The sequence below is a fragment of the Netta rufina genome (genome assembly GCF_964035555.1).
Source record: "Netta rufina genome assembly, chromosome: 16".
NCBI lineage: Eukaryota > Metazoa > Chordata > Aves > Anseriformes > Anatidae > Netta > Netta rufina.
In genome coordinates this window covers 701,912-715,151 of record NC_140140.1, presented here as the reverse complement: position 1 = coordinate 715,151, position 13,240 = coordinate 701,912, and the positions used below count along the sequence as shown (strand labels likewise).

General features: G+C 42.3%; 1 protein-coding gene across 4 annotated transcripts in view; it reads right to left on the bottom strand.

Annotated features, from left to right (window-relative positions):
- The window catches only part of ITCH (itchy E3 ubiquitin protein ligase), a 66,816-nt gene that overhangs the window by 38,169 nt on the left and 15,407 nt on the right, over positions 1 to 13,240 (bottom strand). The window lies entirely within an intron of this gene.

Below are 13,240 nucleotides of genomic sequence, written 5' to 3'. Positions count from 1 at the left end.
GCACCAGGTCTTCACTGCTCCCTGCAGCCAGAGACACTGACCCATGTGTACAGCCTACCCATCTCGGTGCCTTTGAGTCTCCCAGGTGCTGGGCATGTCTCTGGTCTGCCACCCAACCTGAATCCCTCAGCCCAGCAACCATCATGGACCAGTCATTTGCAGTGCACAGTGCTGTTGTCAGAAATTAAAGGATCAAGCTAGTTTAAGATGCTGCTGTCTTTATCTGGAGTACAAAGGGCAACATGTGTGGATTTCCCCAATGGGAATGCCACAAGCAGTCTACCCCACAAGTGCAGGCTTTATCACCTGCATGCCATGCAACATGGAGATTGAGAAAGGAGTCTGGATTTGAATATTAACAAATCTTTACCAGATTCCAGATGCGAATCACACAAATCTAAACTCAGCTTGAGTGAAAAGCTTTTAATGTTTTTGAAAGTTATCCAAATGTACAAGATTTTAGAAGACAATTCTTAAGGCTGATCCTGTTCTACCAAAACTTGCTAAGTAACCTTTACACTTTAAGAAAGCAGTTGAATAAAGTGTCTAGACCAATACAGACATCCCAGACAGCCTAAAGGAGTTGGCATTTACAGGACAACTGCTATTTCCACATGGAGAAATAACACCGCACACAGTACAAATGCAATTACTGAAGGTGATAATTAACTTACATTTGAAGTCACACAGTAAGCACATACAGCAAAAGCACGTTAAAGCTTATTTTCATTTCTAAGCCTGCAGATTACACTTATTAAAAATATTTTATTAATATTTGACCATTTTCTTTAAAAAAATACAGAAAAAAATCCTATAGCTTAATCTATATGATTGATCTAATGTGAAATGAACAACCCAAAAACACATTAATCCATCTGAATCAGCACATAGATGTGCAGGTGCTTACACAATGAGACCTGCAGTTCTTACTAATTAGCCTAAGTCAAATTTCAAGAACCTACTGCCTCCCAATATTTCTAAAATTAAGAAATTATATCACACATTGTTTAGTTCTCTCAGCTACTGTAAAGTTCCTAATTACGGTTCAAACAATAAAATTGAATTACAGAATCACAGAATTGTCTAGGTTGGAAGAGACCTCAAGGTCATCGAGTCCAACCTCTGACCTAACACTAACAAGTCCTCCACTAAACCATATCCCTAAGCTCTACATCTAAACATCTTTTAAAGACCTCCAGGGATGGTGACTCCACCACTTCCCTGGGCAGCCTGTTCCAATGCCTAACAGCCCTTTCGGTAAAGAAATTCTTCCTAATATCCAACCTAAAACACTCCTGGTGCAACTTTAGCCCATTCCCTCTCGTCCTGTCACCAGGCACATGGGAGAACAGACCAACCCCCACCTCGCTACAGCCTCCTTTAAGGTACCTGAAGAGAGTGACAAGGTCACCTCTGAGCCTCCTCTTCTCCAGGCTGAACAAGCCCAGCTCCCTCAGCCGCTCCTCATAGGACTCATTCTCCAGACCCCTCACCAGCTTCGTCGCCCTTCTCTGGACTCACTTGAGCACCTCCATGTCCTTCTTGTAGCGAGGGGCCCAAAACTGAACGCAGTACTCGAGGTGCGGCCTCACCAGAGCCGAGTACAGGGGGACGATCACCTCCCTAGCCCTGCTGGCCACACTGTTCCTGATACAAGCCAGGATGCCGTTGGCCTTCTTGGCCACCTGAGCACACTGCTGGCTCATATTCAGCCGACTATCAACCATCACTCCCAGGTCCTTCTCTGCCTCGCAGCTTTCCAACCACTCATCTCCCAGCCTGTAGCTCTGCTTGGGGTTATTGCGCCCCAGGTGCAGGACCCAGCACTTGGCCTTGTTGAACTTCATGCAGTTGACCTCAGCCCATTGGTGCAGCCTATCCAGATCCTCCTGCAGAGCCTTCCTACCCTCGAGCAGATCGACACACGTGCATAGCTTGGTGTCATCTGCAAACTTACTGAGGGTGCACTCGATGCCCTCATCCAGATCATTGATAAAGATATTAAAGAGTACTGGCCCCAGTACTGAGCCCTGGGGAATGCCACTAGTGACTGGCCTCAAACTGGATTTAACTCTGTTCACCACGACTCTTTGGGCCCGGCTATCCAGCCAGTTTTTAACCCAATGAAGCGTTCGCCAGTCCACGCCACGAGCAGCCAGTTCCTTGAGGAGAAAGAGGAGTCTTACTATGTTGAACATTTCCTAAAATGTAGAAGCTCTTCAGTTAAAGCAAGCTTCACTAGTTAACTAAGGAAGTAGGAGAAAAAAAAAAAAAGGTCTATAGGACAAGCATCAAGCAAGCTGGCATGTCTTTATCCCTTTGTTCACCTTCCCCATGCCCTGCACATTTTACCAGCCCTGTTTCTCTTGGTGTTTTTGGACACCTTGCTCCCTGCACCCTTTCTGTTACCCTTCTGCCAGCCGAAAAAGGCTCAGCATGCGAAGCACAAGAGCTGGATCCCAGCCATGCGCACACAATGCCAGGTGTCCAGCAAGGAGCAAACACTCAGTTCACACCGCAGCTTTTCTCTCAGCTGGGCACTGATTTCAGTCTCTTCTTTGCCATGCATGTACACACTCTATCTAGATTTTTCATAACTTTCACAAATGTTATCATCTTTGATACCTCCAGCTCCATCAGTTTTTAGCTGGACTGGATATCAGCAGTGGTATAAATGAAGATACAGCTCAATCGGAATTCAGTAATATTTAAAAAAGGCAAGTAAACAGCGCTGGGTGTGCAGGGAGTCTACACTCTACCAACACGCACACACTAACATTGAACTTTCTAAATATATAGAACATTGCTTTTACATATAAGAAACCAGATTATGCCTATATATGTGTACGATCAGAAAAGGTATCAATTGAAATATAAACATGGCAAAGTTTTCCAAATTCTGGCAAGTGTTTAACAAACAATCCTTTAGGTCTATTACTATTAAAGTCCATGACTGGGGGAGCATAGTTGAAGTTGGTAATCCTGGTTGAAGTGCTCCCATATCATTAATTTCTCTCAGATCATATAACAGTCTCCATTTTCCATTCCTTTTCTTGATTACAAACACCGGAGAATTCCAGGGCTAGTTGTGGGAACAGTATGTCTCACTTCAAGTTGTCAAGCAACTCTATCTTCAGGCCTTATGCATCCCGTTCTTCCCAGATCGAAGGTAAACATATCCATCTCCTTTTCAAGGCCAATAGAGCCTGGGCCAAAAGGCACGTCCAGGGCACCAGGGGGTGTAACAGCAAAGGCCTGTGATGGCAGTAGCAGCAGGGGGGCCCATGGTGTAGCAGAAGGATCAGTAAACGAGCCCGCAGCTCCCTCACTGCCTGGCCAACCACACGTTTCTGACTGTGGTCCCACACGGCTCTTTAAGGTCTCAGAGACTGCTCGCAAGGTGCCAAGCAATCCCACTGGAACCTCGTCGTTTTTAGCTGCAGAGTCTCACACCTTGACTTCCATTTGGTCCCATGTTTCTGGCTCATAAACTGCCCGATTATTAATAAGGAGAATAAGCTGTAAGATTACCAGGACAGTCTTTGTTCCCAAGGACGTACAATTCCCCATAATGCACAACTGCTTACCAGCAAGGGGCAGCTGTGTGCGCAGCTCTGCTTCTCTCAGCTCGAGCTTCTTTCCAGAAACTTTCAGTACAAGCTTCTTTAAGCGGTTTGCTGACTTTGGCCGAACCTACCCTCATGAGGTGATCAATGTGCCTGTTCCTGTCCTGGTACCTGTTCTGCTAGCCTGTTCCTGTTCATTCCTTTTTTCTACTTCTTTATTGATGGCATAACTTCATTATATTGTGTTGCCTTTTCATCTCGAGGACAGGCTCCCCTCTTATACCCTTCTCTCCACAGCAGTTCTTTTCAAAACAACTTTTCATTGGTCAAACAACTTTGCCCGGCAACAGCAAACACCCAGCAACTTCCATGCCTTAACGGCTGGAGAACAAGCAACCCCAGACAGCATGGCCTCTCCTGAATCACCCTTCTTTGTTCCCTTTAAACTCTTTTACATTCCTGATGGCCTCATCATTAAGAGTCTGATGTTATCATCTACCATGGGGTGTGTCGACCCCCATAGCCACAATCCCACATCTCCCACTTCAGTATTAACATCTAGCATCTTCTTGATACGAATTATTTATTACTCCACATATCACAGCAGGTAGCACAGGTTGCAGACTGGCACACGTTTCTGACTGTGGTCCCACACGGCTCTTTAAGGCCTCAGAGACTGCTCGCCAGGTGCCGAGCAATCCCACTGCAACCTTGTCGTTTTTATTTGCAGAGTCCCACACCTTGACCTCAGTTTGGTCCCATATTTCAGGCTCATAAACTGTCTGATTGTTAATAAGGAGAACAAGCTGTAAGGTTATCAGGACAGTCTTTGTTCCTAAGGATGTATGATTCCCCATAATGCACAACTGCTTACCAGCGAGAGGCAGTTGTGTGCACAGGTCTGCATCTCTCAGCTCGAGCTTCTCTCCAGCTCCAGTGCGCCTGTTACCAGCAACTTTCAGTACGAGCTTCTCTGAGCAGTTTGCTGTGTCTGGCCTGTCTTCATGAGGCGATCAAAGTGCCTGTTCCCATCCTGGTCTCCATTCTACCAGCCTGTTCCTCTTCACTTATTTTTCCTGCTTCTTTATTGATGTAACTTCATCGTGTTGCTTTTTTTCCTTTTTCTTTTTTTTCTTTTTCTTTTTCTTCTTCTTTCTTGAGGGCAGGCTCCCCTCTTACACCCTTCTCTCCACAGCAGTTCTTTTCAAAACAACTTTTCATTGGTCAAACAACTTTGAATGTAACAACAACAGCAAATGCCCAGAAACATCCATGCCTTAAAGGCTGGAGAACAAGAGAACCATCTGGAGAACAAGAAACCTGGAGACTGCATGGAGTCTCCTGAATCATCCGTTTTTGTTCCGTCTAAACTCTTTTATATTCCTGATTGCCTCATTGTTAAGAGTCTAATGTTATCTCAACCACGGGGCTTTCTGACCCCCATGGTCACACTCCCAAATCTCCCCTTTCTTTATTAATATCATCCATTTTCTCAACACGAATTACTACTCCATATATAACAAACAACAAAGTTCATCACCAAATTCGTCTCTTGTATTTGTTTGTTGCAGAAGATGAAATTCTGGAGGGCCACAGCCCAGATATTATCAAAACATTCAGAAAATAGATGGCAGGAAGGATGGGTCTTCATTTACTTTTACCTTAAAAAAAACGTGAGAAGGAGTAGGAAAAAAAGCGGCCTTGAGTGCTTCATGGCTGGAGTGAAGAAAGGCAAAGACTTTGTTCCCCCCCAAAAATAGGGAATATAAATTGCAGAAAAATGCTATTGAAGGCTACAAAGATCTTCGGAGAGTCATGCCAGTTTAATTTGGGGGGAATTTCATTCATTGATGGGATTCATTTGTTAAAGAACTGACTTACTAAAAAAGGACGTGTTATTTCATATTTATTTGAAACTACAGAAGACACAACTTGGTCACATAAGGAAATACTTTGACTGTATTTTATACTAGCATAGCTTTGAAAGTACGCTGGCATATATTCTTTACAATTCAAAAAATAATTAAGTAATTGCAAAGTCAGCAGCTGAAAAAACTATGTTTGTTTAGTTATTAATTTAAAAAAAAATAAACTCAACTGTTGTTTAGAGGTATACCGATGCAAAGTGAATTCGCTAATTTGCAATAACAAAAATTTTCCTTAATGCACTGTGGGAATAGAAATGTTGTTTTTGCAGTTACATTGTTTAGAAGGAAGGAATGTGGTATTGAGATATGCTTATTTGGGCATTCAAATAGTAAATTGTTAGACTGGAATAACAGTGTTATTAATGGAGTGCTCTCAGGCCCTGAGAGCAAACATACATGTACATTCACCTCTGACTGGAAAGACCCTGAAATGGGGGCGGAAGCAACAATATAGGTGGACAATTTTACCTCAGAGGTTTACAGGGCCACCTATCTATTTGGGTAAGTTTTAAAAAAGATTTTGGAGCAATTACAACCTCCCAAGGAGGTATTAATGTTACAAATATGTGGATCATTTTCTATTGTCAGGACAGGAGAAAAGAGTTGTGAAGAAAGCTACTAACAAGCTATTCAACTTTTTGGGAAAGCAGGGCTTGGGAGTATTAAAAAAAAAAAATAATTACAATATGGAGAAAGAGAAGTCAGGTATTTAAGGCATCTAATGTCTGAGGGAAAATGAAGAATAAATCCAGAGAGGATTCAGGGAATTATTGAAAATTAAGAAAGAATGAAAAAGTTTTAAAAGAATGATTTTTTTAAGGAATCAGGAGCCATGAAGTCTGAAGGAAAACGGATACTCCCTGATGGGAGAGAAATGCTGAATAAAGTGATAATGAGGCAAATATTAACTGTTTTACATCAAAAGAGTCATAGGGAGGTGCAAGCAATGTGTGATATTGTGCTAAGAAAGTATGTCTGTGTAGGAATATACACTTTAGGGAAGCACATATGTAGAGGATGTACCATATGTCAAAAGGTAAATTAAAAGGTCTTCTGTTACTCATCTAGAGGGGGATGGGAGCCAGGGGTTTGACCTTTCCAAAGTATACAGGTAGACTTTACTGAGTTACTTGTTTGTCCTAATTGACCATGTGACTAGATGGGTGTAAGCTTTACTGCAAGGGTTAAAGCAGGCCTTAGAGATTGAGTGGGATTTTCACAGCCCCTGGTACCCCTCCTCTTCTGGGAAGGTGGAGCGAATGAATCAGACATTAAAGAAGCAATTAACTAAACTAGTGTTGGAAACGCAACTTCCTTGGGTAAAATGCTTACTCCTACAGGTTTAAACAGCACCAAGAAAGGATATAGGAATTTCACCATATGAGATGCTGTTCAGATTGCCCTATCTGGGCAGAAGGGATGAGATACCACAATTCAAAACAAGAGAGTTTTCTTAAGAACTGTATTCTGGGGTTGTCCTCTTCTTTGTCATCTCTCAAGACCTGTGGGTTGTTGGCTCAAACCCCACCTTTGGAATTCCCCATTCACCACCATCACCCAGGAAACCGGGTCCTGACTCGGACCTGGAAAGAGTCAACTCCAGCCTGAATGGGAAGGACAATTACTGACCACTGAAACAGCCATAAGAACTGCGGAAAAAGGTTGGACTCACTATACTCGAGTGAAGGCATCCGTCGACCCTAGTACCTGGGAAGCTGTTCCTACAAAAGACTTGTTGGAAGTTGAAATTGAAGAGAGAAATCTCATAGTGGACTCTGAGCAGGATAAGAGCTTACAATTGTAAACTAACCTTTTATTTTCACAGGTAACTAACGAGTGTGACTTGTGATTGAGAGAAAGGACAGACCTATAGCGAATTGCAGTGCTCCCAAGGGGGGGGTTGTTATAGTAGTAGTGTACATCTTATTTTTTGTATCGATAATTATTTGGAAACCTAAGGTTTAAAAATAATGACAGGGAAAAATTGATCACTAATTTTGTTTTTAGTGATTCTAGGCCTCAGAGAAGGCCTCGGTCAATTGGCAACTTGGAAAAGGCATGACCAGATAATAGCAAAAACGGGATACCCCATCAAAATATGGGTGACTGTGACAGAGGGTTATGTACCACAAGCCGTCACGTTTGATGCTTGTGAGGTGTTAGCTTGTGGAGATTTAAATGCCCAATGACAATTGAGCAGAAAGAACAAATAACTGGGAGAGACCCAACAGCCAGATTGAGAATAGCTGTATGGAAATGATCCTCTATTGCCATCAGAGAAAGGGAGAAACTCAAGGAGAAAAAAGGAGAGTAAACAGGAGGCCCTCTGAAATGTGGCAGTTCAAACATTTGAGATTCAAACAGGGTATGGGGATGTGAATGCCTGGATAGAATGGGTCAAATATACTGTCCAGAGTCTCAACCGTAGCTACTGCTATGCTTGTGCCTCGGGATGACCAATTGCCCAGATAGTGCCCTTCCCATGGGGGTAGACCAAAGACTCCCAAGGGATACAATGTATGATTGCATTGCACCAAGAAAAGACTGCCTGGGAAAATGAGGCCTGTAAGTCTCTCTTTGCTGTTCCTTGCATGATAGCAATATTGCGGTTCCCCCTGCATTCTCTACAGCTATAGATAACCATACAGCTTGCCTCTCACGGCAGGGTGTGAGTGCTACCCAGCATCTGGGAGAATTTGCCTTGTGCTACCAAGGACTTGATGGGAAACTGCTCAAGACTAGAGATCCCCAGGGCAGATCTCTGGTGGTACGGTAGAGGGAAGATCTTACGGTCCACCCTACCCTCTAATTGGGGAGGCACTTGTGCACTTGTTCAATTAGCTATACCCTTCACCCTGGCATTTGAAAGAGAAGCATCACAAATACCCAGAAGAAGTAAAAGACACTTAGGAGTATCATTCGATGATAGAGTGTACATAGATTCTATTGGGGTACCTAGAGGAGTTCCGGATGAACATAAAGCCAGAAATGAAATTGCTGCAGGGTTTGAGTCACTGTTCTGGTGGGTAACAATCAATGAAAATGTGGATTGGATTAATTATATCTATTATAATCAGCAGAGATTCATCAATTATACCAAGGATGTGATGACAGGAATCGCTGAACAACTAGATGCCATCAGCAAAATGGCCTGGGAAAACAGGATAGCATTAGATATGATGCTCGTGGAGAAGGGTGGTGTATGCGTGATACTGGGCAACCGTTGTTGTACTTTTATCCCTAACAATACTGCCCCGGATGGCACAGTAACTATAGCATTGCAAGGGCTTACCACCCTTGCCAATGAATTGGCAGAAAATTCGGGAGCAGACACTTCCATCACAGGATGGTTGAAATCTTGATTTGGTAAATGGAAAGGGATGATAATGTCCATATTTACATCCTTGATTGTAGTAGCAGGAGTTTTGACAGCTATTGGCTGTTGCATTATCCCCTGTGTAAGGGGACTTGTCCAGTGGTTAATTGAAACCGCATTATTGAAACAAATGACCATAGATCCACCGCCCTACTCAGATAAAATGATGATATTAGAGGAAATGGAGAGCAAAGAAAGTGAAGAAGAGGAAGATATTTACCAAATTACACTTAAAATAAATAAATAAATAAAAATAAAAAGAGTTTTTGCAAAAATCAACAGTTTATAAAAAAAGAAAAGGGGGGAATTGTGGGAATAGAAATGTTGTTTTTGCAGAGTTACATTGTTTAGAAGAAGGGAATGTGGTACTGAGATATGCTTACAGTGATAAGAAAGTTTAGCAGGTGACCTTGTAAAATGCAGACAACCAGACTCCTTAGGACAATTAGGTGAAAATCACGGTGTCAAGTCAAGTCAGATAAGTGAAGAAACATTACCACTTCAAGCAGTAAAAATGTCAAAAGAAATTTGAAATTCAACAGGCTGGCAACTGAAGGCCATGCATTGTTTGTGAAGCATCAGATTGTGAACCTGGATTACCCACTCAGTGGGGAAACAGAGGAGGGTCCTGCCATCAAAAGGTATATAAACTGTGTTTTGGAACTAGTAGACGAGCTCTCTCCTGCTTGTGGGGCACCCGCCATTGCAATCGCGAATAAATTACTACTTCACTGAGATCCTCGCCTGAGCCTAAGTTATTGGCTACGGAGTGTTTCTCACATTAGGAACAAAGACTGTCCTGGTAATCTTACAGCTTGTTCTCCTTATTAATAATCGGGCAGTTTATGAGCCAGAAACATGGGACCAAATGGAAGTCAAGGTGTGAGACTCTGCAGCTAAAAACGACGAGGTTGCAGTGGGATTGCTCGGCACCTTGCGAGCAGTCTCTGAGACCTTAAAGAGCCGTGTGGGACCACAGTCAGAAACGTGTGGTTGGCCAGGCAGTGAGGGAGCTGCGGGCTCGTTTACTGATCCTTCTGCTACACCATGGGCCCCCCTGCTGCTACTGCCATCACAGGCCTTTGCTGTTACACCCCCTGGTGCCCTGGACGTGCCTTTTGGCCCAGGCCCTATTGGCCTTGAAAAGGAGATGGATATGTTTACCTTCGATCTGGGAAGAACGGGATGCATAAGGCCTGAAGACAGAGTTGCTTTTGAACTTAAAGCGAGACATATTGTTCAAAAGTAATGGAAAATGGAAACTTTTAAGTCATGGAACTTAAAGGATTGTTTGTTACCTTTTCTGATTGTACATAGGTATAGGTGTACTTGAGTTTAGTATGTAAAGCAATGTTCTATATATTTAGAATGTTTGATGTTCGTGTGTGTGTGTTGGTGGAGCGTAGACTGCCCGCACACCCAGCGCTGTTTACTTGCCTTTCATACCTTTTATAAATATTTCTTTTATAAATATTACTAAATTCAGATAGAGTTGAGACTTATTTTATAACATTATGAACACTGTTGAGAAATGTAACAGATTAAGATTGGTACGAACAAAGAAAGAATAGAAACACACATATATAAATCAGCAAAAACAGCAGAGCAAAGGTTAGAAAAACAGCTTTCACTGTCAAACAAAGGTGTTTCTTGCAGCAATAAAACAGAGGACTGTCTAGCAGTCAAGACCAGGACACCTTCGCTCTGTTAAGACCACAGCAGAGCAGCCAGCATAGGAGCATGTGCTTAGAGGAGAATGATAAGAGGGTGACAGCACAGCACCTCTGTCATTCTTTTTCATGTTAACCCAACAGGAAAACACGTTGTAGCTATGGGGCAACAGACACTCCACACCAGGAAAAAAACAAAGTAGCATTAAAATTCACTTAAGATTTATGGAAGCTTAAGTAAGCCAGAGTCTGAGGCAAAGGAGTACCCTCAAACAACTGTTGACTCCCAAAGTGTTTGAATGCTATACCTACGAATTATCTTGTCGCTACAGGGACATCAGGGCATGATGAGCAGGGACCATCGGTGACCCCCATGATGCACCCAGGAGCCACCTGTGCACAGAAACGTGCTGCTGCTCCTGGGTAGATGAGGGAGAGACAGCAGGGAAATCCCTGTGAGATCAGCACAAAGGGGTAGATGAACATCAGATCTGTCAAAGTAAATAGCACACTCCCCTTCTGTAGAGTCTCACACAGAACTTGTTAGCTTCCTGCAACCTCATACACACCAGGGAGCAGCAACCAGTGCTACCATGCCAGTTTCCTACAACAGGAGCAGGAGATGGCTTCACTGTCACGGACATATTAAAAATTACAGTAGAGAAGAATAAGTAATAGCCTTAAAGAACCTTAACTGCCTTAAACATCTTTCCTAAACACACTTGGACAATTACTTATGCATGGCTAATCCTTATGTCTGAACCCTTGTTTTCCTAAATATCTACCTTTTTTTTTTTTAGACAAAGAGAAAGACAAAAGAACACTCGAAACGTTGCGGGCAGACATTCGGTGACACTTTCACACTGTAACTTTTACCCCAATACTACAGAATAACCAGTGCTCCTTATGCAAATGGCACAGATTAGAAAAACTGGTCCATCAGCTTCCACCTGCAGAGAAAGATGCTTTCAACAACAATGCTTGCAATCCAAATTAAAGCATCTTCAGGCATCCCAAACCAAAGACTTGCATCAAAATTACAGAGAATTCGTTCATTACCATATCTGCGCACCAAAGACCTGCTTAGAGAACCTACAGCTCAGCAGAAGATGTTCCTGTGAGCTTTCTATAATACATATAGTATTTGGTACTGAAGAAGAGAACTGGAAAACGAAAAAAATATATGCAAAGAAACAGTACTGCACTACACCAAATTGAAAGAAAATAAAGCAATGTAATTCAACAGCTGTTTCCACTTTCAGTCGTACATTTGTCATTCCCCTATCGTAAGCTGTTCTTGGAACAGACTGAAGCTGCGGCAGGCAGGACAAATGGCACAAACTGGTTTTGCTGCCAACTGTCATAACTTGCCAATGAATTTCCTTCCTAACCTAAAAGGATGTTGGCTTTTACTAACTTTTAATACATGTTCATAAAAGGAAAAAAAAAAAAAAAAAAAGGACAAAACTGTAAATGAACATTATATGCCTTTTACTTAATTCTAAAAAGCCTGGCAAGAAAAGCCACTGCAGAGCTGCACAAGATAAAACTATTTGTGAAAACAAAGACAGCCTATTTTTATTTCAGCTGTTTCCTTGTCATGCTACAATCCATTCCAAGGAAGAACAATAATTCATATATGCAAACCACTAAGCTAAAACTGGTTCACTACTGTAATCTTAGAAAGAGCGATTCTTAAAATGGCTTGTTCCTAAATACCACAGTTAGAAAACATAATAGATTAAACTTGGCAAGCACGTTAACCCACAGTAAAGAACATTAAACTTATTAGGAAGGCAGAAGAGGAGACAATGAAATGGTATCTTTGTAATTACCAAAAATTTAGAAAACTGACTTTTAAGCTATGCTGGAGTCACTGCTATTAACTGGATTAACTTCTGCATTTTACAAACTATGGCTTTTAGTAATTCACATTGTCCTTTTTAACTCTTTAAGAGAAGTACTTGTAATAATGCAGTTTCAACAAAATGCTGCACTGACTCAAACCTACGTCTTTTCTTATCATTCCTGTGCTGAGGTTTCAGGAGACAATTTCAGTGGCTGTGCACAACCAGAGCAATGTTACAATTTCTGGACAGAAGGTGGACAGACACCTGGCTGCCTGCCAGGCAAGGCAAATGGCTTTTCATTCTACAAATCCAATATTCCAGTTTATTCCTTTTAAGCCTTAAAGTATTCAAGTGTTATCACAGGCTGGTTCTGTGTGTGCAGAGTAAGAGATTGTTTATAAGGGTTGGCATTCCTTTATCTATTTCATGATGGGCTAAACTATTTTTCTAGTCCCCCTTTTCAGCAAGCCTACTTTGTCAAGCTTTTTAAGTCGTCGTTTCCTGACTTCACTTTAGGGAGAAACAAATCCCTAAGCACATGACTACAGACCACTTTTATGTAACTTAACAAAGATGACTAAACAAATTTAGACCCAAACCTGTCTCCACAGCAGCTGGACTATGGTGACTGCACACAGTTTAGTTGCATCACGTCTTTCAGTAGGGTTTAAAGAAAGTTCTGCTGCCAACACACAAACCAAACTCACAACCAGCAGCCCACCAGCTGCCAATACTCCCATCAGAGCTTCAGGATCCAGAACTGGGGGTGACCAATGACCCACAGTGAACCAGGCTCTGAGGGCGAGCAATACCCCTCCTTCACAGAAAGGCACCTCCAAATCCCTAAATT